Below are 26,008 nucleotides of genomic sequence, written 5' to 3'. Positions count from 1 at the left end.
CTTTGGAGAGATAGAAGTATTAAATTCGTTGTACGTCTGAATTTATTCGATTCGTTGTTGCAATTGCGATAACGTTTACTTTACGTATATCGAATTGATAATTTACACATTATAAACTTTGAGATTTCGCGTAAAACAGTCATTTGCAGTGATTAATTATCCGATAAAGTTATGAATCGTCAATTGACAAATCAGGATTTATTTGTCTCGCGTCAATTTGACGTGTTGCGAACGTCAACGATTATTTATATATTTTTACGAGACTTTTTCTCGCGATTTTCCGCACTTGTCAAATTAGCGTACATGCGTGTGTCGTGACAATTATTATCCTATTAAACCGATAAATTAATTTAAGAGTAGAGCTCGAGTAGAGACGAGATATAAGCCGCTGACTCGAGCACAGATCGCTTCCTAAAATACCCGAACGAGTTTACCGCAGAAAAATAAAAACAAGTCTTAATTAAATGAAATGGTCGCCGCTCTTGGATCCGCTCGGTAGTTTTACCCCTGTCTGCGCGCACGTTCAGGATTTCGAATTTAGTAGCTGTACGTATATATATACACACGTGAGAAAAAGAAAACGAAACAGAGGAAGAGAAAGAGAAATAAATTTGTGTGGAACTTTCATGTACAGCTGCATGTACAATAGAAAGAAAAATCGCAAAGCTCTGAGCGAACGAGTTTGTAAACAGCAACATCTGCACAAGTTATCTCTTCCTTTATATTTAGGAAAATATAAATGCATGAGAAAGTATATAGAATAATAATGTCGCGGAGAATTATTTGATGCAACACGAAAATTTTAACGAAATAAGTGTTACGTGTAAAATTATTTCATATAACACTTTTCTAAGACTTATATCATTGGCTTTAACATAATTAAGAACAATAATATTTCTATATAATATACATATATTCTCGCGAGAGAGGATTTTTTTATATGTATATGTAATTTTGGGGTGGGTGATTTTAATGAAAGAAAAAATTCTATTTTATCTTGCGTTTTATTCGAAATGTTGCGATGCTCGAACACTTCTCTCAGCCCCTTGCTCAGGTAGCTCGGTCCTGGTATCAGAAACACATCGTGTCCTACACGAGTCGCTTCTGATAACACTATTATCTGAAACGATTCACACGAATCTCTCTAACTGACCTGTATCGGGAATTTTTTTATACTCGACGCGGATAACGAGCTCAAGATTTATTACTTCATCCCCGACTTCTTATCTACGGCATTTCTAACGCATTTCATCATAGTCATTAATACTGTAACGCTATAATATCGCAAAGAAATCCAAGGGGATTTAATCATCGTAACAAGAAATGAATATTTAATTTAACTTTTATTTTTCTCTCTTAAACATAAACGAGAAAAATGAGGAGAATGAAGTATAGTACTTAAAAAAACTTTCTATAGTCTTTCTAAAAACTTGATTTACATATCATTAAATCGAGAGTAATACAGCTAATTGAATTAAATGATGAAATTGATTAATGAAGGCGTAATATCCATGTATCATGTAGTATCTGTGTAGTCCGTAAAAAACGTTTAGACGCGTCCAAGATTTTACATCAGCGCGAGACACAATAAGCGCGCAACGATACATCACGTAGGATCGTTAAGTTGACGGGCGTACAAAAAGATTTCAATTCGCCCGCTGTCAGCCATGATAATTCTTTCGATTTCTTCGTCGCGTGTAATTGCACGGACATTACGCTTTTACAATTACCAAATTATTTTCGAACCTGCACGTATCCGTAACGCATAAGTGTGTCGCAAGATCTTCGAGGTGAACGACCTATTTTCGATATAATTGATTGGGCCCTGTTATACTTTTATATCGTAATTGCATCTGACGATGTCATAATAAAAAAATCGTAATTGCGCTTGACAATATAAATAATGTTAGAATAAATAGCTATTCGCTTGATTATATAAAATTAAATCAACGTGACGAAAAATATTGTTCTCGTTGTATCAGTTAAATTTTTGACAGATTAAATTCATACACAATCTGTTGAATATTCCGTCAAGTTCAGATATTTAAACTCTAGATCATTAAAATGTTCTCCACTTATCTTTCTTCAAGCATTCCGCGGGTAACGAAATTCTTCTATAATAATTAAAATATAATACAATATAATTTTTTTTAGCTAGAGAAGAGACCGGGGATCGTTTTATATATTATAAAGTCAGTTTGTATCGCGTGTATATACATTTCAAAGTGGACATTAGCATTGGATAGCCTCGTCGTTAATTTCGACGTACAGATGAGCATTAAGAATTCCAGGGAAAATTCCCTCGATCACAGGGTGAGTTCGTGAGAGAGAAGTTTGGTAAGGAAGAAAGGGAGGGAGGATGCGGGGTCAAGGGTAATGCATTCCGTGAGTTGACACTCGTGGCTGGCCCGAATATTTCGGATGGTTTTCTCGTCCCCTTCCCTCGATGTATCCCGATCCTCTTCTCATCCTCCGCACGGGTTACTTCAGCTGAATCCGACACGGATCCAGTGTTATGGGCCCCGACGACGACGACGACGAGAAGCGGGAGAAGAGGTCGGCTCTGTATTACGGTTCGTGTTCTCGGTTCCTGGAATCGCTAATTAGTGTCCCGCTTGTTTTATTCCCGTCGCCTCTCGTCCCTTGCCTGAAAATCGGTGTTCACGTCGTGGCCGCGACATTGGTCCCCCTTTCTACTCAATCGGAGACAGATTGACGCCCAGGATGACGATTTCATCTCCTCGCAAAGACGCGAGACCCAACCACAACCGCGTACATAATTGTTTCTCTTCGTTGAAAAAAATTTATTCTAGTAAAAATAATTATTTTCGGTGTTCGATAATAACGAATTAATTTTATGATAAAAAACCAGTTTCGCGAGATGTTTGTTTAAGCAGTTTATTTTTTAAATTAATTCTTGATGTATACTCAAGTTCACGATTGACTCTCACGAATACATTTTTTCTTCCCTAATCTTTCCCTCAAATAAACTTTCATAATTTTGTGATAGATAAAAATCGATCGATATTGAGTGTCAGTAGAGTAAGAGATACTTTTCAGTCGATGCACGTTTAATCGACTTCTTCAACGAATATTTCGAATGCCTCGCACTTCTCTTCGACCCTTCGCACCTTCGAAAAGCCTATCTTCCTTCGGCGATTTGATCCACGCAGGAGATCGCCGGATGGAAACGGCCTCGATTCTTGGAATCACTAATTAGCGGTCGTCTCGTTTTCTTCTTTTCCGATTGGTAGCGAAAGAACCACGAATCTGATTGGAAGATACTCGTATCTCGCGCGACATTCGTCTGTCGCCTCGGGTGACAAATCGTGTATAAGCGCATTTTTAATCGCCCATATGCACGTGGGAATAATAGAATGCATTTTCCACGATATCTTGCAATTAACTGCAGAAAGTTGAGAGAAAGAGAAACAGAAAATATAAATGTGGTTTTAAATTAACACAAGCAAGCATTTTAAGCAATATACTTTTATATATATTTTAATTATCGCTTAATTAAAAAAAAATATTGTTTTTTTAAGTAAAATAATTTAATTGAAACTTGTGGAAAATATTTTGCAATATTCAAGATACAATGCAACTAGAGACACTTGATTGATTACACTTGAAATTTATACCGCATATTTGTTGAGATAATCTCCCGAATTTGACTTAAGAAAATACATTGCGCCACAAGTGTATCGAGGGGTTGAAAAAGGGTTCGAAGGTGCCTTTAGGACGTGTACCTACACAAGACCGAAGCAGGGCGGACACGTGCGTCCTGCGACACGACGGTCGGATGTTTGCACGTCCTTCGGCAGCGACGACGAGACGCAAACGACGACGGTGGAATAAAGCGGGAACGTGACCGGCGCTCCTCGCAATTTACGTCAAAAGCGGCGTCGTGGGATCCCGCATACCGAATAACGACGTCGTCCCGAGAATAATGTCCCCTATGTAGATCCGATCCCGATAGGAAAATACCGCGCGCCTGTCCCTCTCTCTCTCTCTCTCTCTAGGATCTCACGCAGAAAAAAGGAAATAGTCGGAACACGGTGCATCTTTTCGACGGTCGTCACAAGTGACACAATCATTTATTCAGATATCCGAAGCACCGATCTAACAAATAACTTCTCTCGCGCGATCTCGCCAGGTTTTTTTAAACAGAGATGATAAAATTGTCAGTGTGTAAATATTTAATTATAAAATACTTTTTCTTTTTTATTTATGGATATGCACAATATTTCATGCGTTAAAATATTTATATCGCACTTTGTTTCATTGTTCCAATTTGACATAAAATTCTGTATTAATTACGTGCGCGATAAGAGGCAGATCTTTTTTTTATATTCCACTTCTCTCCTTAGAATTTATTGCGCCTTTGGAAGGCAAATGCCGGGAATTATTGTTGAAAAAAAAGCAAAGGGAGGAACGAGAGAAGGAGAGTTGGGGCTGCAATCGTTCGTTTTCTGCGCTCTCCGGCGCGTGATAGATAATGACAATTTCGTGTCAGCGGAACAGTTCTAACGAGCCTTTACCTCTTGCGCACCGAGCCGGAGGTCTGCACGAATGGAAAGAAAGCAGAGACCGGTCCAAAGGGAAGCGGGATCGTCGGCACAATGCGCCGGCATCGCTCGCGTCCCGCCAGCGGATAGCAGTTTTTTGCCCAATTGAATTGAATGTAAAACACGGCCTTACATCAATCTGAGCTGCGAGGCTGAGTGACCGGAGTGATTTAAGTATCGGCTTCACCGCGGTCTTTAGGGGCCCTCGGTACGTGCCCTCTTATATACGGCCATAGGTAAACGCGGTCCGAGAATCGTAAAAGTCTCTCTCTATATATACATAAAAGCACGGTGGCGATTCATTCTTCCCACCCCTTCGACGCAAATTTTATTTTTATTTTTATAATTTGATTTTTATTTATTTCTAGATCTACAGAATATAATTTTAATACAAATAAAAATATTCTATATAAATAATATCAATTATATTAATTTACTCTCTTAAAAGAGTATATCGTTAAGTATAAAAAATCGAATCGATACGGCGAAATAAAATTTCGTCGATCAATAGAGGTTACTCTGGACGAGAGAATATTTTTCTAAGAGTATACACATATATATAATCGATAATTTTTGTTCGGGGGACCACCGTGTTCGTTAACACGGGGCACCAAGTCAATCCATCAGAGCACTCGGATCGCGTCTACCTCGGTTCTCCGATCACCTTAAAACTCGTGTTCTTCCACCGAGAGAGGGAATCAGGAATAAAGTCGGGTCCGCGGCTTCGACAGGGACGTATCGTTCGGACGCGCGCAGAATTTATAGTCTCATCGGGAGGCAATGAAAGAGAGAGAACAGCCCCGCGAGATTCGCTATAACTGCGCATCTGGAGCGTTTTATGATAATTGGATGTGCGGATGGCATGTCGGCACCACGTCTCCGTCGTCGGTATGATGGATTTTTTGCCGCGTTGCGTCCGCACGAAAACAGAGAGAATCACTCTCCATCGTCGTCGAGGAAGAAACCCGCCGCGAATATGTCGTCCGCTTAGCTTTTTCGCGATTTCTCCGCTCGCGAGACCTCGAAGAATCCGTTCGATTATGCGTCTCTCGTTAATTTACGTCTCAAGGTTCGCATACGTCGTTAATAATAATTAATTAAAATTTCCTCGACACTTTTTCAAATGAACATTTCGAAACGGGGACGCGTCATGCCGCGTGACTTCGCACGTTTTGTTTCCTTTGTGTATTTTCAAGATATAAAACGACATCGTCCCCGTTTCGAGATATCGACATCCCAACAATGATTCATAACGTACACTTTCGCGAGATAAAACTCTAGCGGCCGAACATTACACGATTTACCTCGTTACGTCAGTAACTTTATGATTTAGCTTTATGCCAGCTCGCATACACACACACACACACACACATACACATGGATTTATCGACACCGCGAGAATCGAAGACGCGCCGAATTTCGCCAAATGGCGCCTCGCGTTCGGTTTGTATAAAACCAACTGTAAATCACGCGCGCGAGTTTCCTGGCAAATGTGGCACGTAAAACTCGAGCCGCCCGTCGCTTCTATTTTCGGGTTCCCCTTAATGGTATAATGTAGCGTTCCACGGTGACAAACTCCGCGGGCGAACAACATTCCCGCCTTCTTCGGTCCTTCTTTTTCGCGACGAGAGAGGTGTTGCTTTTGTTTCCCGCGTGCCATCCGCGCCACCTCCCTGTTCCCTCAATTATACCAAGACATTGTAAAAAAAAATTCCTCCCTCTTCTCTTTCAATATAATCGACTTAAATTATAATTAAATTTATGTGCACGAAGAGAATTTTCTCTTAGATTTTACCCTAAAAATCATGCTAATCATGGGACAATATGGTGTTGGAAGAATTTTATGAGTTTTTCCGATTAATATTTACCACAATCAAAAATATTATAATTTTATATCTTATTGTGGTAGATATTAATATTCTTATTATGATAAATATTAAATTTTATTGTGATAAATTCTATAAGAAAAAATGTTCTGTGCGTGCTAATCGTCTTTGTGTCTTTTAGTCACTAAAGAGACATAATAAACAGTAAGTTTGATTACCTATACGCAATTCGAAGACTTGTACAAACATTTTACATTCTTTCTTTCCTTCCTTTCTCTCTCTCTCTCTCTCTCTCTCTTGGGAAAGCGACAATTAAATAAACCACGAAGCCCAGGTGCGATCAAAGTTACAAGCTCGAATGCTCGTCTTCCCCTTAGCATATATACGCAGGAAAGAGCGATATAATACACTACACGTATACACTGTCTGAGCCGTGTTCGGGGTAGAGTGGGTGCCGAAGGTGGATACGGGATATATCCACAGGTATACACCAAAGATATACCAAACTGTTGTCTTAGGGCTACCATATATTACGTCTCATGCCGTGGGGTCCCCAACGTTAGTCCTCGTCCTGCTCGCGCGCGTTCGGATCGGGTCTTCCTTCCTCTCAAGATAGATAGGAGTGGGTGACGGAGAGGGAAGAGAGCCTCCGAGAGAGATCCTACAGGCCCCGGTGTCGTCGCGGGCATTCCTGGAGCTGATTTTATTTGTAGGATGTCAACCAGTCGCGCAGGCGAGGCGAGCCCCGGCGAAAGGGCGACGCAGAATGCGAAGCTGGGGCTCGTCGAGAGAGATAGAGAGAAAGGTGGATGGGGTGGAAGAAACGAGAGACAGCGCGAGGAAAGGCGCATGGGACTGGACCCACGGACCGGGGACAAGACCAAATGGCAATTAATTCCCCTTTAGATTTATCGTGTCCAACCCCGGCACGATCGCGGATACTATTACCCTTCTTCGTGATACCGATGATTTTTTTGAGGCGCGCGATGTCGCGCCAATCATTTCGACGCTTTAACGAACCCGAATCTTATTAAAGGAGCTTTTTCATTCCGACTTTCTTTTAGCTTTATCGACTATTACGAATAATTTGAAGATCACGAGTATTACGTTAAGTACTGAATGCTTCTTTAACGCGATCTTCATTTTACACAATGCTAATGAATGTTGTAGACATATATGGGCGTCCGCAGAAATTTTTCCTGGCAGGGGCATGATTAAAATTTTTTTTCTTATTATTCTTCTTAATTTTTTTATTATTTTGTTAATTGAATATTTTTATATTAAATAAAATTGCAAATAAATTCCAGTGTTTATTCACAAGGAGAATAAATGCTTAATTTTTTTACTGATGATTTTTACATGGTTGTAAATCATATTAATAATTTATCAACCTCATACATAATTATATATGATATATATATATATATATATATATATATGTATACATAGTTGTATATGTATATTTATGCGTAATCGTCGCGATTATCAATCACACGTCGCTATATGACACATATTATAAAACTTAACGAACTCTCCGGTTAACAATGTTACTTCTGATGATAATAATCCACGTAGCTTTCGCGTCGCAAAATTAGCCAACTGTAAACGCGGATGCACCGGCATGCATTTTGCATCTCCTTAAACGGCGCGGGCCCTCTTTCTTTTTCTCTTTCGCGGATGCATCTGGGACGATGAAACGAGGAAGCCCGGGACACAATGACGATGCGATAACACGCGTTGCTTTACGAGGTATACTTATATCCATATTCCCAGGTACGTGGGCTGAATTCTCGCGCAACGATATATTTTCCTCCTTCCTCGAGAGACATCGAACGAGGTGAGAAGTCATGCGCGATTTTGAATTATGCTTGTCTTTTCCCTCGCGAAATCCGGTCGGCGATTCCGGCCGCAAACGTGGTGGCTACCGTCTTTGATTATCGAACCGGGGACCATTTTTCTTTCGTCGCTCACGGTAGATGCGGTCGCGAAGATAAGGATGACCGAGGGTGGCTGTCGAAACTCCTCGACATTATATGCCGACTAAATATCGCCCCTGCTATAATCCCCATTAAATTTATGCGCGTCCGCAAAGTGCCGTGAATGATCCTCTTCGTTCTCACGGTATCTCGATGCGCGCATTTTCTTTCTTTTTTTTTTTTTTTTAACTACGATACAAGTAAAATTTTGTTGTAACGAATTGTCAATTGATACAGTTTTAAAAATAAGATATTGTCGCTCTTTTTTCGATTTTCCTATGTAAGTTATTGGAACATTTTTTAGAATTTTTTAATCCGCTTTGCGTGTCCAGGGTGTCTAGCGGTCAGGGAAATCTGCGGAAAACCAGGGGATTTTATATATAAATCTGTAATTGTCAGGGAAAAAAGTCAAGAAATTTAACCATTTATCTGGATTTTTTCACATTATTCTACATTTGTCTCAAGTTGAAATTTTTTATTAAATAAATATCAATTTTTCCTTGACTCCTAGCACGCTAATTTTCTGTGTTGTTCAAAATTGATTCATCTACAGCGTGTTCGTTAATTTATATGTTTATCGTCGTGTTATTTTATTTCAATGTGTTTGATAGAGGCAAAGCTAAAAAAATATCTCAAGAATTTCACGATTTAACATTAATTGATTTATCATATAGATACATGCACATTATAGTATATTTGGAAGAAATAATACTAAAAAGTCGGGGAAAAAATAAATTTCTGAACAATCTGAAAAAGTAAGGGAATTTTGTTCATTGAGTCTGCTGGACACCCTGGTATCGCAAACTTGTTTCTTATCGTCGCTCGAGTCGTGCGAGAATATCTTTTATATATCGATACACGCGTAAGGATACAGGCGCGTATTTTCGGGTTTGTGGCGAAACATTTCTTCCCCCTATGCGGACTTCCTCGCGGCAAAAATGAATCCCGCGTATATACGTTCGGCTTGTAATGGTCCATGGATTCTCGTCACGACCGTAGTAGATCCTTGGGTGCTCGTGGTAGCTGGGACTGCCCGCTGGGCGTCCCAACACTATCGGTCCCGCATCAGCCACGGATTTCAGAAGCTACCAACTCTTACATATACATACGTAACCGGCGCGGTTTACGTGCATCTTACGAGCTCGATGCATATATATGCCTGTGTGCGCGACGAGTCTTTACGGCGACTCCCCGCTGCAGTAGTCGAGAGTTGACCAATCGCGGGAAGAAAGAGCCTTATCGCGGGCGCGATGATATTTTCTCTCGAGAATCGGAAGGCGCGTTAAGACTCTCGGGGCTCGTTCCTGTCGACAGTTCTAACTGAATCCACGTTCGCGGTTTAGCCGATAATTCTACGTCAAATGTATTTCGTTGGAGAAAAAAAATCAAGCGTGTTATTATTGAGAAATGGACTTCAAGTCCTTTCACATTATCGTATATGCGTCGGGGAAATAATTTACGAGGTAATAGTACAAGTCTTAAATATTTAATTCGCGCAAGCTATGAATTTAATTTTTCTCTCTTTAATTTAAATTCTTGGCACTGCATTATATTCAAGTTAATTTAACTTTCTCTGTATTTCTTATAATATCTTGCCATACATAAAATACATAAAAAAATATCTAATTTTTATTTGTAACCAACTATACTGTAGGCGTTGTGCAATTCTAATTAGATGGCGGCACGTTACATAATTGATTAGTTATTATTACCTCGAGCGAACTGTGTTTTTTTCTGAATAATCGGTAGATTGCCTTTTCGCGTGACGTCGCGTTAAAATGACAAGCCACGCTGTTAGTCCATTGAACAGATTAATGTATGCCTCCCAATCGTAATGCGACGTATATCGTTAAATAGAATCTCTAATCAATCGATACATTACGTAATCATTCTCGCTCTAGTACAATAAAATTATTTTCTTATATAGTGGCAATTAAGTTTTCTATAAAATCTTTTAACCATCAATTTACTGCACAATGTGAGATATTATCTGACAGAACGTGCATTTTTGTTTTACCATTTTCTCGTAATATATTTCGTTGATATATCAATTATCAAAAAAATTAACACGATATATTATTAGTATACCAGAGTCAATCGGGTTTAATCGGGCGGAATTGTCTAACTGTATAAGTTATCTGAAAAGTTTTCGCTTATCCTAAGCTTGTAAAGGGATCCCATCACTTCATTCGCACACGTCATTGCCTGTTTTCTACTCTACTTTTTTTTTCAAACCGCCATACCGTAGGTGCCTCCGCGTTCGCCTCTCGAATTTCGCAGCGCCTCCTTCGCGATCTATCGAGCCATCGAGGGCCTGAAACGAGGCGTATGCAGTCGGAGAGTCGGCGAGAGGTCCACGCGGTCATTTATCATACAGGAAACAATAGGAACTGGCAAAACACGTGCTTCGCGCGCGCTCCGCAAAACCAGCCGAAGGCTCTGCGGGAGCAAGCGAGAGAGAAACATCGAGAGAGTGAGGGAGCGGATCGGCGTAGTGGCTGGGAAGAGCACGGGTCCAGATACATATAATACGACGAGGAGATCGCGGGCGAAGGGATGGAGGGAAAAAAAAGGACGGTCTCTTTCTTCGTCCCGACGCGACGGCCTCTCTTTTCCCTCTCCGCCTCTCTCTCGTCTCTTCTCTCCCTCTTCATTTGTTAAAACAATATAACAATTCATTTTTGTCACATCCACTGTCGAAGATCTTTTATTGTGACGGACCCGGGCTCCTCGAGCACGCCGGTCCGCCGTCTCGCCGATGGCCAAACTATTGTCAACCGCCGTCGATTCCTTCTTCTCGAGTCGACTTCGAACTGTCCTCGGTCTGTTTCCGCTGCTTATTTTCAGGTTGCGTCTTGCGTCAGAATAATATATCCTAATTTTTGCGATTTTGAAATAATTGAAAATAAAAGGAAATTTTTATTTTGATTTTTGCACCGCGAAATATATATCAATGGTCTTCTGCAGCATCCATATTTTCACTTTCTCTTTTATATTTCTTCGGAATAATTTTTTTTATTTGATGAAATAAATTTGACGATACTAATCTTTTTCTCGGAGCAGAAAAGGAATAATTGAAAATAAACGAAACAATTTTGAGTTTTAGTTTTGCACCGCGAAATATATAAATGGTTCTTTCGCAGCATCCATATTTTCTCTCTTATATCTTGAGGAAATAATTTTTTTTATTTAATAAAATAAGTTTGACGATACTAATCTTTTTCTCGGAGTAAAATATAAATGTGTAAAGTCGTTTCTGGTCCATAACCGCGAGCTTTTATCGGCTAAAACGATCGAAACTCATGTAAAGAATAGGTCAGGGCCGGATAGTAATGCTTGCAAACGTCACGCGAATTGCCTACTCACGCGAGACTTTGCCTTTTGCTGGCTTATCAGTCACGTTCGATGAGAAAAATGCTGGATTTTAATAGAACGAGGCTATCATCTCGCTGCCCTGATTTTTCGCGAAATTATCTTCTCCTTTTATTACACCGTGTACCGGTTATAATTAATATTTTCACATTCATAACGAAATAATTAGAGATAATAGAATCTGTCCAGAGAATAGGTTTATAGAAGTAGCGGAGGAAGAAGAGAGAGAGAGAGAGAGAGAGAGAGAGAAAAGGACGAGAACTTGCTCTTAAATATCATTTAAGAGACATTTAATGCGCCAGCATCTGATTTCGTGGAAGTTCATAAATAATTAAGACTTCTGGCTTTGTTTTCAATAGTTCTACAATAGTTTAAACAGATAGCTCTAGCTATTATCAGAATTAAAATATTTTATGGTTCTACATGAGTTTTAAAAAGAGTTCTGCCTTCTAAAAGCAAAAAATATTAAGCTAAAATAAAGATATCTATATCTATAGATATTGAGATGAGACGTCAGTTGATTTTCGAGAATTAAATTAATAATAATATAATATATAAATAATATATACAAATATATATATAATTAAAATTATAAATATATATACATATATAATATGTGTATATATTAGATATATTTTTTAATATTGTATTAATATATATACTTAATTCTAAAGCTATATCTTTTCTCCTTCGAGTTTTAATTAGATATTGATATTAAATCATTCATAGTATCGTACGCGCTAAATTCGATGCAAAATATGTGTCAATGATCAACATAACTTAACCTGATCTGATTTTTTCTAAACTGCTAAACACACACATGTATATATATATAATTTGAATATTTTGCTTTCAGATAAACTTGCTGCGTACTACACTCCGGCATTCGTGAATATCGGTGAGTGAGAAAATGTTTATTTTACAATACATCTCTGTAGCGCTAATGAGGATGTATGAAGCTGGCGTATTTTTTTTCGTGAAAATTCATACATAATTAATAGATTTGGCTTAATTTTCAATAGCTCTAGAACTCTTGATAACTTAAACAAATAGTTCTTTGTTCGAAATGAGAAATCAGCTTCGTATACACCTATGAAGATCGTTGAATATCAACTGAATGAGGTACTAAGTGGCTCCGAGACGTTTATCGTTGGGATATAATTCGTGTGTATGCATGCGAGAGCTTATAAAACGTGACGATAGATTCGCAGTGAGGAACACACCATTATGGATGACCGAACCGTATATAGCCGGTCTTCCTGGTCCCTGCCATAAGTTAGCCGCCACCACCAGTTTGTGGTCCCGGCCAGAGATACTCTCATGGCGCGTTATTTACATATTTATATATTAAACGTTCGCTATATACGCTCCCATGCATGAAATTCCCTCGTTGCGGCTCGACGAAAAGTTTGCGTCTTCGGGGAAAAAAAATTCAAGAGCGAAATCTTCCCAGAGTATAAGAAAATATTCGTATCTGTGCAACTAGTCTCTTGATATTTTTTCGTCAATATTTTTTTATATAATGGAAAAACTGAGGAGCATCTATTTTCAATTAAAATAAAATCGTGAAGAAAAGTCATTGTAAGATTTCAAAGTTGCAGAGACGATATTACGTTATTTCTATATAAAAAGATATATCTATATTTTATTACTATACTATTATTTTATCAAGTGTATGAAACAATATAAATAATACAGAAATAGTACAGTAATAAAATATAGATAGGTATCTTCTTTTTTTTTTTTTGCGGGACCAACATATCTCGTTTCAACAACTTTTGAATCTTAATGATATGTTTCTTCACGATGTGCAAATTTTATTTTAATTGGGTGCGATAAAAGATTCTCATTTTCCATTCTCGTTGCGATCGATTAACGTTTTAGCGACGTTTCGCCAGGTGTGCCTAACATCGGCGACATTATTAATGCCGAGCGAGAGAAAGTTATTAGCCGTATTCGCGACATTATTCCGCCTTCGTCAGGATGCGTTGTAATATCTCCACGCGGCGCGCATCTAAATTTTCTGCGTCCCCGTTCGTCGCGGTCATCTCGCATCGTTGCATAAGTAACTCCAAGTAACGCGATAGGGCAGACTGTGCGCGTTATTAAATTACCGCGCGATGAGAGAACGGAGGTACGGATTTTTTTTCCTTTTTTTACGTGACCGCGGACACTCGTGACTTTTTTCGCGTCGCCCGCGAACTCCTGCAGATTTATTTTCCTCCCCTTCCACTCGTAAGAGTCGATTTACGATGTGTCGGCAAATTACGAGATGCATCTCCCTTCGTAACCGATAGATTGCTACTAAAAAAGATGCTCCGCGCTTTTTATTTTGCGACATCTTTCCTAGATTAATCCAGCTGTCAAATTATCTCAGAAAACAATGTAATAATCATACTATATATAATTAAATTATATATGCAAGAGGCTCTAATCGAGCCACTATATAATTTCATAACAGTGTTATATGAAATAGTACATCTTTCGCTAATTGACTGACCATTTTAAAATTAAAACTTCTTTTCGACTTTTGGGAGGTTTAAGAAATTGATATTATATGTTTCACGCAGCATATTTTAAACCGGTCAATAGCGTATTAATTAAATAATAGATTCCGCGAATAGAATCCATGAAATTTTTTTTGAAGTCTTGATTTTGTATTCCGAAAGTTCACTCCTCGATTGAGGCAAGGTCGAAGAAAAAAATGCCTTTCCACTCGGCTGATTTAAGGCTGCACGAGAGACTTTTGCGCTTACACGAGGCGCACGATGTATCCGATAACGTTTCAAGTTACCGAGCCGAAATATTATGAGGAGAATAAAAAAGCCACATTTATATCAAATAGAACGTTCGCGTAGAAAGCACATGATCGACGAGAGAGCGACGGCAGGACACGCGATGTCGTGCGTCCTCGTGTTTGTATTATGTACCCGAGCGAGAAATGAAGTTATATTACTAATGTACTATCGATCAGTCGTGTCGGAAGACAAACGCGCCGCATAATCTCGCGTTCCTTTTTTTTCTCTCTCTCTCTTTCGTTTTAAGCCATTTCGCGAATGTGCCGTGTTCGAAGCGCACGTGCGCGAGCGTGAGCTTGCGATATTCGCGCAGCGAAAGAAAAGCGTTTCCGACATATTTCATGCGGCGAAGATAACGCTTACGGCCACCACGTTGAAACGTGTCAGAAGGAACTACGAAGATTTATCGCGCGCGCCATCGGTGCTCCGCGCGGGATCGATAATTCCTTCCTCGTTTGCCCGCGCTCGCTTGCTTGCGGGGGCCGCGCGAGCTTGCAAGCGGCCGACTATAACGCGATAAAGTCGTTAGCGCGCGCATTATCGCGCGCGCGGGGCCACAGCCGCTTTCCCAAGGCCGCCGAAGCTACGCTGAATAATACGTGAATAATTTATGGATCGCCAAAGCCCTCCTCTCCCCACCGCGATTCCATCGCGAGACGAATTTCTCGGATCGATAGTCGCAAATTGGGATTTTTTTTTCGATTCTATATTACTTGTCTCAGGGTGTCTAGCGGTCAGGGAAATCCGGGCATTGTCAGGGAATTTTATAAATCTGGAATTGTCGGGGAAAATTCACGAACTTTTATTATTTATTTGGAATTTTCACATTTGTCTCAATGATTGAAACTTTTTATTAAATAAATATTAACTTTTCCTGGACTGCCAGCACGCTAATTTTCTAGCTGCGTTGTTAAAAATCGATTCATCTACAGCGTGTTCGTTAATTTATACTTTCATCGTCTTGTTTTTTATTTCAATGTGTTTGATTGAGACAAAACTAAAAAATTTGATGTAATATAAATAAAAAAAGTGATTATTTAAATAGTTTACAGAGAGTGACATGTTTGTTTCGATTATCATCCGTAATGCAGATTGTATAATTGATTTAAATTTTTGTTTCTTTAACTCTCTTTTTATTGCTGACAAAAATATTTCAAAGATTTCATTTATTTGATGATTTAACATTTAATTGATTTATCATACAGATATATGCAAATTAAAATAATACTAAAAAGTCAGGGAAAAAATTAATTTCTGATCTTGGAAGATCTGAAAATGTCAGGGAATTTTTTTCATTGAATCTGCTGAACACCCTGTTGTCTATAATTTTGCAAGAATATTTTTATGATATTTAAAGCATTTCATATTTTTTACCCCGTTGCACCTGCATCGAATTTAAGATTTCGTCTGTCGAATTAATCGGTTAAGACTGTCATTAATTAGCGGCGAGCCATTGTAGTGCCTTTGAGCGTTCTCGAGACAACTCGGTTGCGAAATAGTTCCATCCGACCGTATATACGCATTTTATATCGAGAAGACGCACGACAGGGACAACCGAAATTGATGTCTAACGAGGTAGCCGAAAGTGACGCATAATTTACATGGTCGCCGGGGTCTGTTGCCGCCGCGGCTCGAGCGATAAAACTCAGGCACCTCTCTTCTCTCTCTCTCTCTCTCTCTCTGGCAGGCCCCGGCTCTTGATTTCGTATGCGATCCGCGGGGGCCCGTCAAAATGCGCCGACTATGTCGCGATGGGGCCCTCCCAATAAAACACGAAGAAGCCGGACGAAAGAGAGAGAGAGCCGCGTGTATGAGCCAGCAGCCTCCTATGAGTAGCTTTTCGGCGTTGGAATTCCACGGGACATTACAAAGGAGCCGCGTCTCTCCGACGCGGTTACCGAGCGACCGCACTGCCATTTTGGTGAACCGCTTTATAACGCCGGAGGAATTTCGTGTCGCCAACACGTTTTCGAAACGATTGTCACGAGCGTCTCCCTTTCTCTCTCTCGGCCGGACTAACAATCTCCTTTATCTGCCAAATTATACTTTGTCGTGAGAGAAACACGATACCTACATACGTGAGATAGTCCTAGAATGTTGCTTCAAAAAATTTTCGCGTATGTTTATTTTTTTTTTGTAAAATGTATTTTTTATATTAAAATATTTTCTTTATATTATACTACTCCGTAGAATTTTCCCCTAGGTTTTTCGAATTTGATGGCGAATCTCGGCGATATCGGCGGCGTTCGTATCCGGAATAATTATGCGAGGGCCACGTTGTGCCCGAATCGGTCCCGAGGGATGGGGCCCGTTCAGATTCGAATCGGCCGCGATCAAAACTCCGCGGACGGATCGGACAAATTGTCGAATTTATGGATCGGTGATGGGGCGAGCGTGAATACCCGTTGAATCCACCCTGTTATCGTCCGAATCTCCTATAGCTTCCGAGAAGGGAAGAAGGAAGACGAACGAAGAAAGAACGAGATGAAAAGAACAGATGAGAGTATGCACATGAAATGTTCACGTTTTCCTCCTGATTTTTTCAAAAAAATTTTAATAAGCACCAATGACTGAGCGGTCTCTTTTCATTTTTCTTATGCGAAGAGGAAGTTATTTTACTCATTTTTATATAGTATTGTTTAGTTGATATTAGTAATATATTACTAATTTTTTATTATTATATTATTATATATACCATATATTAATTAATTATATTAATATAATTTTGTCAAAACATGTTAGAAATTTCGCAAATATATATATATATATATCTCGGAAAAATAATATTCGAATTTCTCGAAATCGTCGCGGAAATCGCAAGTACGAGTCGAAAGAAACGCGAGCTCCCACGCATCTCGCGCATTGTCGAGCTACAAACGTCTGGTTATATCAACGAGTCATGCCTTGGCACGTCGTGAAGGACCAGGAGAGTCTGCAACGGGGCTCGTAACTCGACGGAGAGAAACGTACGCGAAACGCGACGCGGCGAAATACGAGCGAAGGTCGGACCGATGGGTGCCGCTTCGGGGAAAAGTGGGCCCCGATGAGGCCCCGGAGAGCCAGATCTCTATTCGCGATTAAAGGGCAAGCGTACATATGCGTCTTACGTGACGAGAATATCTATGAGGAGCGGGCACACGCGGCGGAGAATGGCTTTGCGGATCGAGTTACCGAGGCCCCGATGTTGCACCCTTTGTTTGTTGCTGGCCCCGGTTGCTTACCCTCGACATTTGGCGATCGAGGAGAGTCCCGGGAATAGAGAGGAATTTTTGTGGGTTTATCGACTATTTTTTTTCATTACTTGTTGCTCTCTTCACACAAACAATCTATTAATCGTTAACTATAAAGCTATCGCTCGTCTGAATCCAGTCAACCCTTTTTTAGAAAAAAATTTTGTAATTACTACTTTCATTCTTTTATGTTAGGAGAGAGAAATCATTTTTTTTTATATTTATGATTGTACTATTAAATGTTGTTTGCGAATGAATCGTAGAATCGAGTTGATGATGTATCTTTAAATTCGCTTTTTCTGTCTTTTTTTAATAGTTTTTTATCAAGAGATTACTATTTTATTGCATTCCTATTAAAATTCTTTTTAACATAAGTAACATTGAAATATTTGACATATAATTATACAAAAATTATGTATCATAAATATTTTAATATAAATTATTGAATCTCACATTATAAATAAATCGATGCATCAAGTCAAAAATTTGTCATACTACACAATTACAAACGTGAAAATCGATTAAGATTTCCGATTTGATTTTTCATCATTTTACTCGTTCGAAATTTGAAATGTTATTTTGTAAAAATCAAGATTAATAGTTTGAGATAAAAAATTGATTCTCATACATTTATTTGGTAGCATGTTAAATATTTGCCAATATAACACGAAATATTCGAGGCCTTGACATCTTATCGCGCGCTATTGTTTCTATCGCATAGTTTCATTGTCGACAAAGTTCGAGTATAGAATTCGATTTTTTTTTCCAAGATGCGATTAATATAAATTATAAACTTGGATTCTTTCCACGGTGTGCCCCTCGGGGCAGCGCAAATATCCCGTCGCAGTTAATAAGTAGAATCGATGCGAGGAGAAACGTTTCTCTCTCCCATCAGATTCGTATCCGTTCGCGAGATTATTTGCGCGTACGTTGCTATCGGGGCCTCTCTCTCTCTCTCTCTCTCTGCTCATCGGAGCCTCGCGATCTCGCTGAATCTATCGACGGATCTCTTTTTCCCCCGCGGCCGCTTCTATACACATTGCTACGCACTCGCGAGACGCATCTCGCGCAACAGAGTATCCAGAAGGTGATTCAGCGAATAGCCGACGAGTTTCGAAGAGCGAGAGAGAGAGAGAGAGAGAAGCACGCCGTAGTCGGCGGCTTGTAAGTCTTGCGGGGCCTTAAGGGCCGTTTCTCGCGCATTGTTTCAGACCCCCGCAGGGCCGTAGCCGCGCGAGTCATCCGGGAGAATTAGTTCGTCCACGGGGGGTTCCTTGTTACGAAGAGGAGGCGCCCCTCCCCCACCCTCTGTTCGTCTCGCTCTCTTCCGCGCAACAATAACCGGGAGAGGAATCTCGATGCGTGCGACACGTGAGAAACTCATATGTGAGCCCCGAACGATCGGATCGCTGAATGCTCTTTGATATACGCTATTACAGTCACTCGCACAATCGATTCGATTCTTCTTCGCTCCGTTGTAATGTACTTTGCTTTGTTTCAGTGCCCCTTGTTTTTCTTCAATTTCTTAATAACATGTATATTTTTAATCGAATTATATATAATGTAGAAATCGACCGAAATTTCACGTCGTGAGATTCAGTAGTTTATATTGAAATATTTATGTTACGCAATTTTTGTACAGTTGTATGTCAAATATTTTTATGTTACTTAATTATGTTGAAAAGAATTTTGATACACAGTAAAAAAAATTGTGTTAAATTTAACACATTTCACATGTCCCAATTTATCCACTCTAATTTTAATGTTAATTTAACAGAAAACAATTATGTAATTAAATAACACACGTAATATGTGAAAAAATAACACAAAAAAATATAATATAAGCAAAAATTCGTACATTTTCATTTAAATGTGTTGTTTTAACACTTAAAAATAGTGAATATTAACTCAACAGACAAATGTCAAAATAACATAACGACAATATGTTATATTAACATAAGAGTATGTTAAAATTTTAACACAAAAATTTCTACACAAGATAATTTCAACAGAAATACGAAATGTTTTTTACCGTGTAGGAATGCAATAAAGGTAGTAGTAAGGATAAAAATAAAAAAATGCTCTTGATAAAAAAAGAAACTATTGATGTACAATTTTTTTTGTAAAAAGACAGAGAAAACGAATCGTTAATTTGTAGAAATCAAGATTGAGACTGACGAAATGTACAATTAAAGTTTTTTTCTACGAGATTTATTTATCAGACTTGCTCTCCGACAAAGTAATTTTTGTATACAATACAGTTTAATCCAACTTAAAAATACATCAACATCATAGCAGGATTTTATTTCCGCAAATATTTTTCAAGCAAGTTTTATGAACTTTTATTTGAGTATTCAACATTATATTATATCTTAAAATGAATCACTCCTTTCGAATAAAAATTATTAAAATTCGAATCCTTATAACTTTACGACGCTAAATCACGTTAAATCGATCATCATTCTTTTCCAATACTTTGACTCATGTCGTACGATAATGAAATATCGTGAGACCGTTCATGCGAAAAGACACGCGATTGTTATTTTTTTTTTTTTTTTTTTTTCAAGTCAAGGTATGCACCGTCTCGTTTTGCTTCTCACGATTGAGAAGGTACGATCTCCCGGGTAGTAGTTTGGACGATGGTGACGTTTTTATTTCATGAGACACTTCGGGAAGACTCCTTCTGTGAGAACGATATGCGCGGGATTTTTCTCAACGTTATTTAAAAGAATATAATATCTAATATTCTTTGAGTGAACATGCATCAGAGCTCTTTAAATTACATGTCGATTAAGCCTTCAATTATAGACGTAGACTCTCTCTCTCTCCTCGTGACTTGTAATTATAAGTATATATATTTTATTTATTATTTTTCATTATTTAATATATTTAATATTAAATGCAATTATTTTATTTATATTTCATTATTCCAGTATATATTATTAAATAAATAAATGTATTTGACAATGTATTTGATGTCATGATTATAATACTATATAATTACCCATTTTTTGTAGCTATCTATTTAAAAACGACTACGATAATTTTTTATATATGAGGATTCAAAAAATAAAACATATATAATTAATTACAAACAATATTTTACACTGCGAGACCACCGTGAGAACACCGAAAAAAGGGTTTAAACGACCAAACAACGCGTAAACGATAAAGTGTGCTCTTTCTATTCGAGAGAAAGTTTATATATATAATACTTTATCTACCCAAAAAAGAATTCTCCTATATATCCATTGCGTGGACCTAGAGACGAGAGATTTCGAGGAACCTCGCACGCGGCTCAACCTCGTCTTGTCCGAGTTGTAATTTGACCATTTAGGCGCCGTATCCCGCGGGGTAAGATGAGCTTTGACATATCCCAAAGTCATTCTTGTAAGAATGCCCGAGTATAAACGAATCGAGTATCATTGTTATGTAATTCGGGACACCGACGAGCTGTCTCGTCGTCCTCTTTCGTTTTACGCGCGTGACTCGAATATCCAAGTGGAAAAATATAACTAGTGTATATGTACAATCGAGAGCGCGATTTTACGCTACCTACGCGCAAAAGAGAGAGAGAGCAGCATCGCGAGGAGAGATATTACGCTGTTTATAATGCGATATGCATAGATAATAAGTCGAGGCTCGTCGTTTAATTTCATGCGAAAACTGTCGTTTCTCATAAAACATGCCATTTTTTCTACCACGTGTCTCGTGAATAATTTATTCTCCTATGTAGGAGCGTCGTATTTTGAGTAAACTTTTCGATCTTGGTCAACATTAGAACGTTTATTCAACGAAAATGGGGTGAGAAGAGCCTAAAGAGCGGGAAAGAGAGATTTCGCGTATACGTGTGTCTCAATTACAACTTGAAAACCGTATTTGGAAGACCGTGCGAGGCGTGAACGACACGGATGAGGCGTTGATTTGGCGACACTCCCATTGCTCGAGAAAAGCCAAAGCGCATGCATGCATAATGCATCCATGCTCCGGTGTTTTATGCATTTCGTTACGTCGCGAGATCTCATAATGAAGGTATCGGAAAGGTCAGCATTTTTTGCCTTTTCGATACATCTCCAATTAAAAGAATCGATCAAAATCCGATTTAGAGTCGCGAATAAGATTTAACCGCATTTCTGAGAATCTCGGCATTCCGACGATGAGATTGCGCTTAAAAAGAGAAAAATCACAATCAGAGGGAGATGATAGATTCCTCGACTCTCATCCTCGCGTCAACGTTTCGGGACTCTCACGGGCTATACGAGTGAAATTTTTATCCTTCACCTCCTTCAAGCTCAAGTCGGGATGATCGATCGTTTCCCCGGATCTTCTTGATCCTCTCCCGGCATTTCTTTTCTTTTCGAGACTATACGCCGCGTCTCTCTCATAGGACGTCTCTTGGAAGTTTTTCGAGAAGACGTCGCGGATATATAGAATGTGTGTACCGAGGGGGCGATTATATAAGTACGCGCGCGTTCGTTCCTTCATCGTTGCTATCCGTCTATGAGAGGAGGTTCTTTCGAGATCGCTGCGAGAGACGAGGCCGTGACAGCGATTTAACATTTCGAACCGCGCGTTCCTCTTCCTTTTTTCACCAGTATATATTCCCATCCACGTGTAACATCTTCCACCGATCCATCACTGTACTCGGCAGCGACAACACGGTAGGATGAAATCGAAATATATGTCATTTCGGCTACTGGTACCGTCATTATACAGCGTCGAATTTTTACCGGAGAAAAAGTCTAGAGCGGTCAGGGAAATTTGGAAAAACCGCGGGCATTGTCAGGGAATTTTATAAATCTGGAATTGTCACGGAAAAAGTGAAGAAATTTGACTATTTATCTGGATTTTTTCCACATTATTTTATACACTTGTCTCGATAATTTGAAATTAAATAAATATAAACTTTTCCTTGACTCGTGTTCGTTAATTTATATTTTCATCGTCGTGTTATTTTATTTCGATGTGTTTGATGGAGACAAAATTAAAAAATTTGATATATTATAAATAAAAAAGAGGTGATTATATTTAAATAGTTTATAGTGACATGTTTGTTTCGATTATCATACATAATGCAGATTGTATAATTGATTATATAATTTTTGTTTCAACTTCCGAATATCTCAAGAATTTCATGATTTAACATTTAATTGATTTATCATATAGATATATGCAAATTATATATATGGAAAAAATAATACTAAAAATTCAGCGAAAAAATCAATTTCTGGTCTCGAAAAATCTGAAAAAGCCAGGGAATTTTTTTTCATTGAGTCTGCTGAACATCCTGTGATTCCGGCTGATTAGTTATCGAAAGATGGGAGACATCAGTTTTTTCAATAAAATTAAAAAGATGATCTAAATTTGTGTATATCGTCGCGAAATACAACTATAGCAATGGCTCCGAATATGATCAAGCGATCGTCTTCCGCTGAAAGGTGAAAGATGTCCCGTCTTTCGACACGCTCTCTCGTCGATATCGAAGTGGAGGAAGCAAAGACCCGCCGAAAAGGCAACTTTAGAAAACAACCCGCGGCAGGTATTCGTGGAACGCGCGCCTCTCTTCGGTTTGACTCGTTTGCTGGCGCTTTATCGATAGAATGTAAGCAATCGGAGCAATCAATCGGTGTGGTGGTAGCGATGTGGTGGACGCCGTGCTCACCCACCAGAACATCCCTACCGGCTACCGGCTCCTTCCTACGGGGCCGATATGCCATCTTCTCTCTTCGGAATCCTCTCTCACTCTCTCTCTCTTTCTCTTTCTCGTTGAGACAACGATCTGATATCTCGAACCGCTTCCATCGACTATCACTCTCTTGCTCTCTCTTCCTTTCCCCTGCCTCATTTCTCTCCGCGTCTGTATGTTCCGTTCGAGTTATTCCGGGGTCAAACTCCAGCCAGAGTCACGCGGTGATCTTCGAGGTATCGAGACTGATTCGGAAATCGTTCGTGCCTCCGCGGCATGCAGAAACGAACGAGCACGCTCGTCGTGTCGATTGGACTTTCAAGAAACTATATATAGATGAGAGGCTATGTTATTATGATTTAAATTGATCTCGAGATCGCAAGTTTTTTTCTAACAAAAACTCCCGACAAGTAAAAATTAATTAGTTGTTAAAATTAGATATTTAGATTTACAAGAGACTGTTCAGTTCAAGTGCGAGCTGTTCAAACACAAAGAAATCGTGGGTTTAGATAATAATATCTGAATGATGCGTCAGAAGATAAGATATTAATGATACTAAATAAATATAAATAAGAATCTTTCTAATAAAGACCTGCATGGAGAAAATATTCTAGTAAAAATTACATATAAAATTAAATATAGTTTTTGAGTACAAAGAATTATTGTAATTATTCAAATACTGCACATACATATTATTGCAAATATTCCACAAACATAATTGCAAACAAACACAATAGAATAAATGCATAATTTACAATTTTTATAGTAATAGATATCTTAATGTTGTTATTTTTCAACTTGATAATAAATGCTGTAAAAGAAAATTATTTTCCATGTAATTTGGCATGTAAACTCCTAATTCCTTTAAGAATACGCGTCCTTCAGGTTCTTGCGTCTTCGATGCGTCAGAAGCGGAAACGTCTCGGGATATTTTAGGCATCCCTAATCGACGCTGAAGGAAGGGGAAAGGGTGCGCCAAAAAGTGGAATTTTCTCGAGATGTATCGAAGCTTCTCGGGGTAGAAGGGGAGGAAAGAGAGTTCGGGTTCTGGTCCTCCGAGCCATCCATCGTTCGGGTGTCCGCTCGGCTCGTTAGCGATTCCGCATGAGTTGTCCCCCGTTGGTCGATCTCTTGTCTTTTTTAGTGGCAATGGTCCTCGGTCCGTTCAGGACCGAGGCTGGCCGGCTCTCTCTCTCTCTCGGACTTCTCCGGAGACTCGATCACGACGTGACGCGGGACCACCCCATGAATCCGACAGGTCCCCGTCTTTCATGCGACCCATCACGTGCTTCTTCCCGCGCTTCCTGTAGATTATTAGCTGAGTCCTCTCCCGCAGGCGCTAACCGCACATAATTTTTCGTTCGAATGTGGGAAAAGATGCGACGCAAAGGATTTCCTCGTTCGTCGTAAATCAAGGATATACCGGGAATTCGCCGGAGACTTTTATTGTATGCGGGAAAATAAAGTGAATAAAGTATAAATAAAAATCATCCTCGAGATATTGCAGTTTTCACCGCAGTCATAAATTATCGCGACGCACGTATGAGATTGACCAGTGTTTATTCACAGAAATGTCTAGTTTCGGAGAAATCTGTGTTATTCGGAGATTCTCAGATGTTGAAATTGAATGTTGTAGCAGTTTCTTTTTTTTTTTTTTGTAGAAGATATAGGTTTGGTAGGAATTTTACCCAACGAAATTGATTCACTTACGGAATTTATGAAACTTATTATATTAATACAGTATTTTTGGCAGGAAATTTCCTGCTCGATTTTCTAGCGTATCCTCTTCGTAAAAATTTTAAACTTTCATTCTCTGATTTTTCCTGAATTTATATGTACAGCAAATTGCACCGATTCTGAACTCTCGTATGATTCAAACATCTGTTATCGCGATGAGATATACTTAAAGATATATCCTCCATCTCTTTCTCCTTAATTCCGGCTGTAAGTTGCTAGAAAGTGATTCGATTTTCCCAATTTCCTCACGGGTCAGCGATTCCGCGGTAGTTGGAAATAACAGCAAAATAAATTTGATCTTCTCCTGGATCGCGGTAGTACGTTACACGTGTCGGAGATGCGTTCGATACCATCTTCACCCGGTATTCGGTATCGATTTCACAAAAAGGCCCTTCTTTCCTCGTATATACCTTTTGGAGTACATCTTGTCTTATTGAACGGAAGACCATTTCATTAATATTTTTCTATATTTTGAAAAACATTCGTTCATTTTTTGGAAAGTTTAAATCATTAATTAATTCTTTCATAATTATTTGTGACTTTCCATTTGGACATTATAATATTACGTTACGTCCTTCCCGCTTTTTTTTGTTAGTGAACCATCCAATTACCTTTTCATCGATAACGAATCCTCGTCGAATATCGAAACGCAATTTACAGATGTGTTTACAGATTACAGGGTTGTTTGATTTATCGAATCATATGTATGAGTTTACATAAAAATTAAATATAGCATTCGTCGCGTTAAAAAATCAATCGAAAGTTTCGACACTTTTAATTTTATTTTAGTATAATTACAGATATAATTGATACTGCAT

The 26,008-nt window shown here is 38.9% G+C and overlaps 1 protein-coding gene across 1 annotated transcript in view; it reads left to right on the top strand.

The window, feature by feature from the left end:
• The window catches only part of LOC114946652 (uncharacterized), a 342,831-nt gene that overhangs the window by 21,250 nt on the left and 295,573 nt on the right, over positions 1-26,008 (top strand). The window contains exon 2 of the mRNA XM_085489873.1: positions 12,596-12,637. The gene's annotated coding sequence lies outside the window, so the exon portion shown is untranslated. The remainder of the gene's footprint in view (positions 1-12,595; positions 12,638-26,008) is intronic.

The sequence above is a fragment of the Nylanderia fulva genome, unplaced genomic scaffold (genome assembly GCF_048542155.1).
Source record: "Nylanderia fulva isolate GAGA-0341 unplaced genomic scaffold, ASM4854215v1 Scaffold9, whole genome shotgun sequence".
Taxonomy (NCBI): Eukaryota; Metazoa; Arthropoda; class Insecta; order Hymenoptera; family Formicidae; genus Nylanderia; species Nylanderia fulva.
This window is presented reverse-complemented; position numbering and strand designations above follow the sequence as displayed.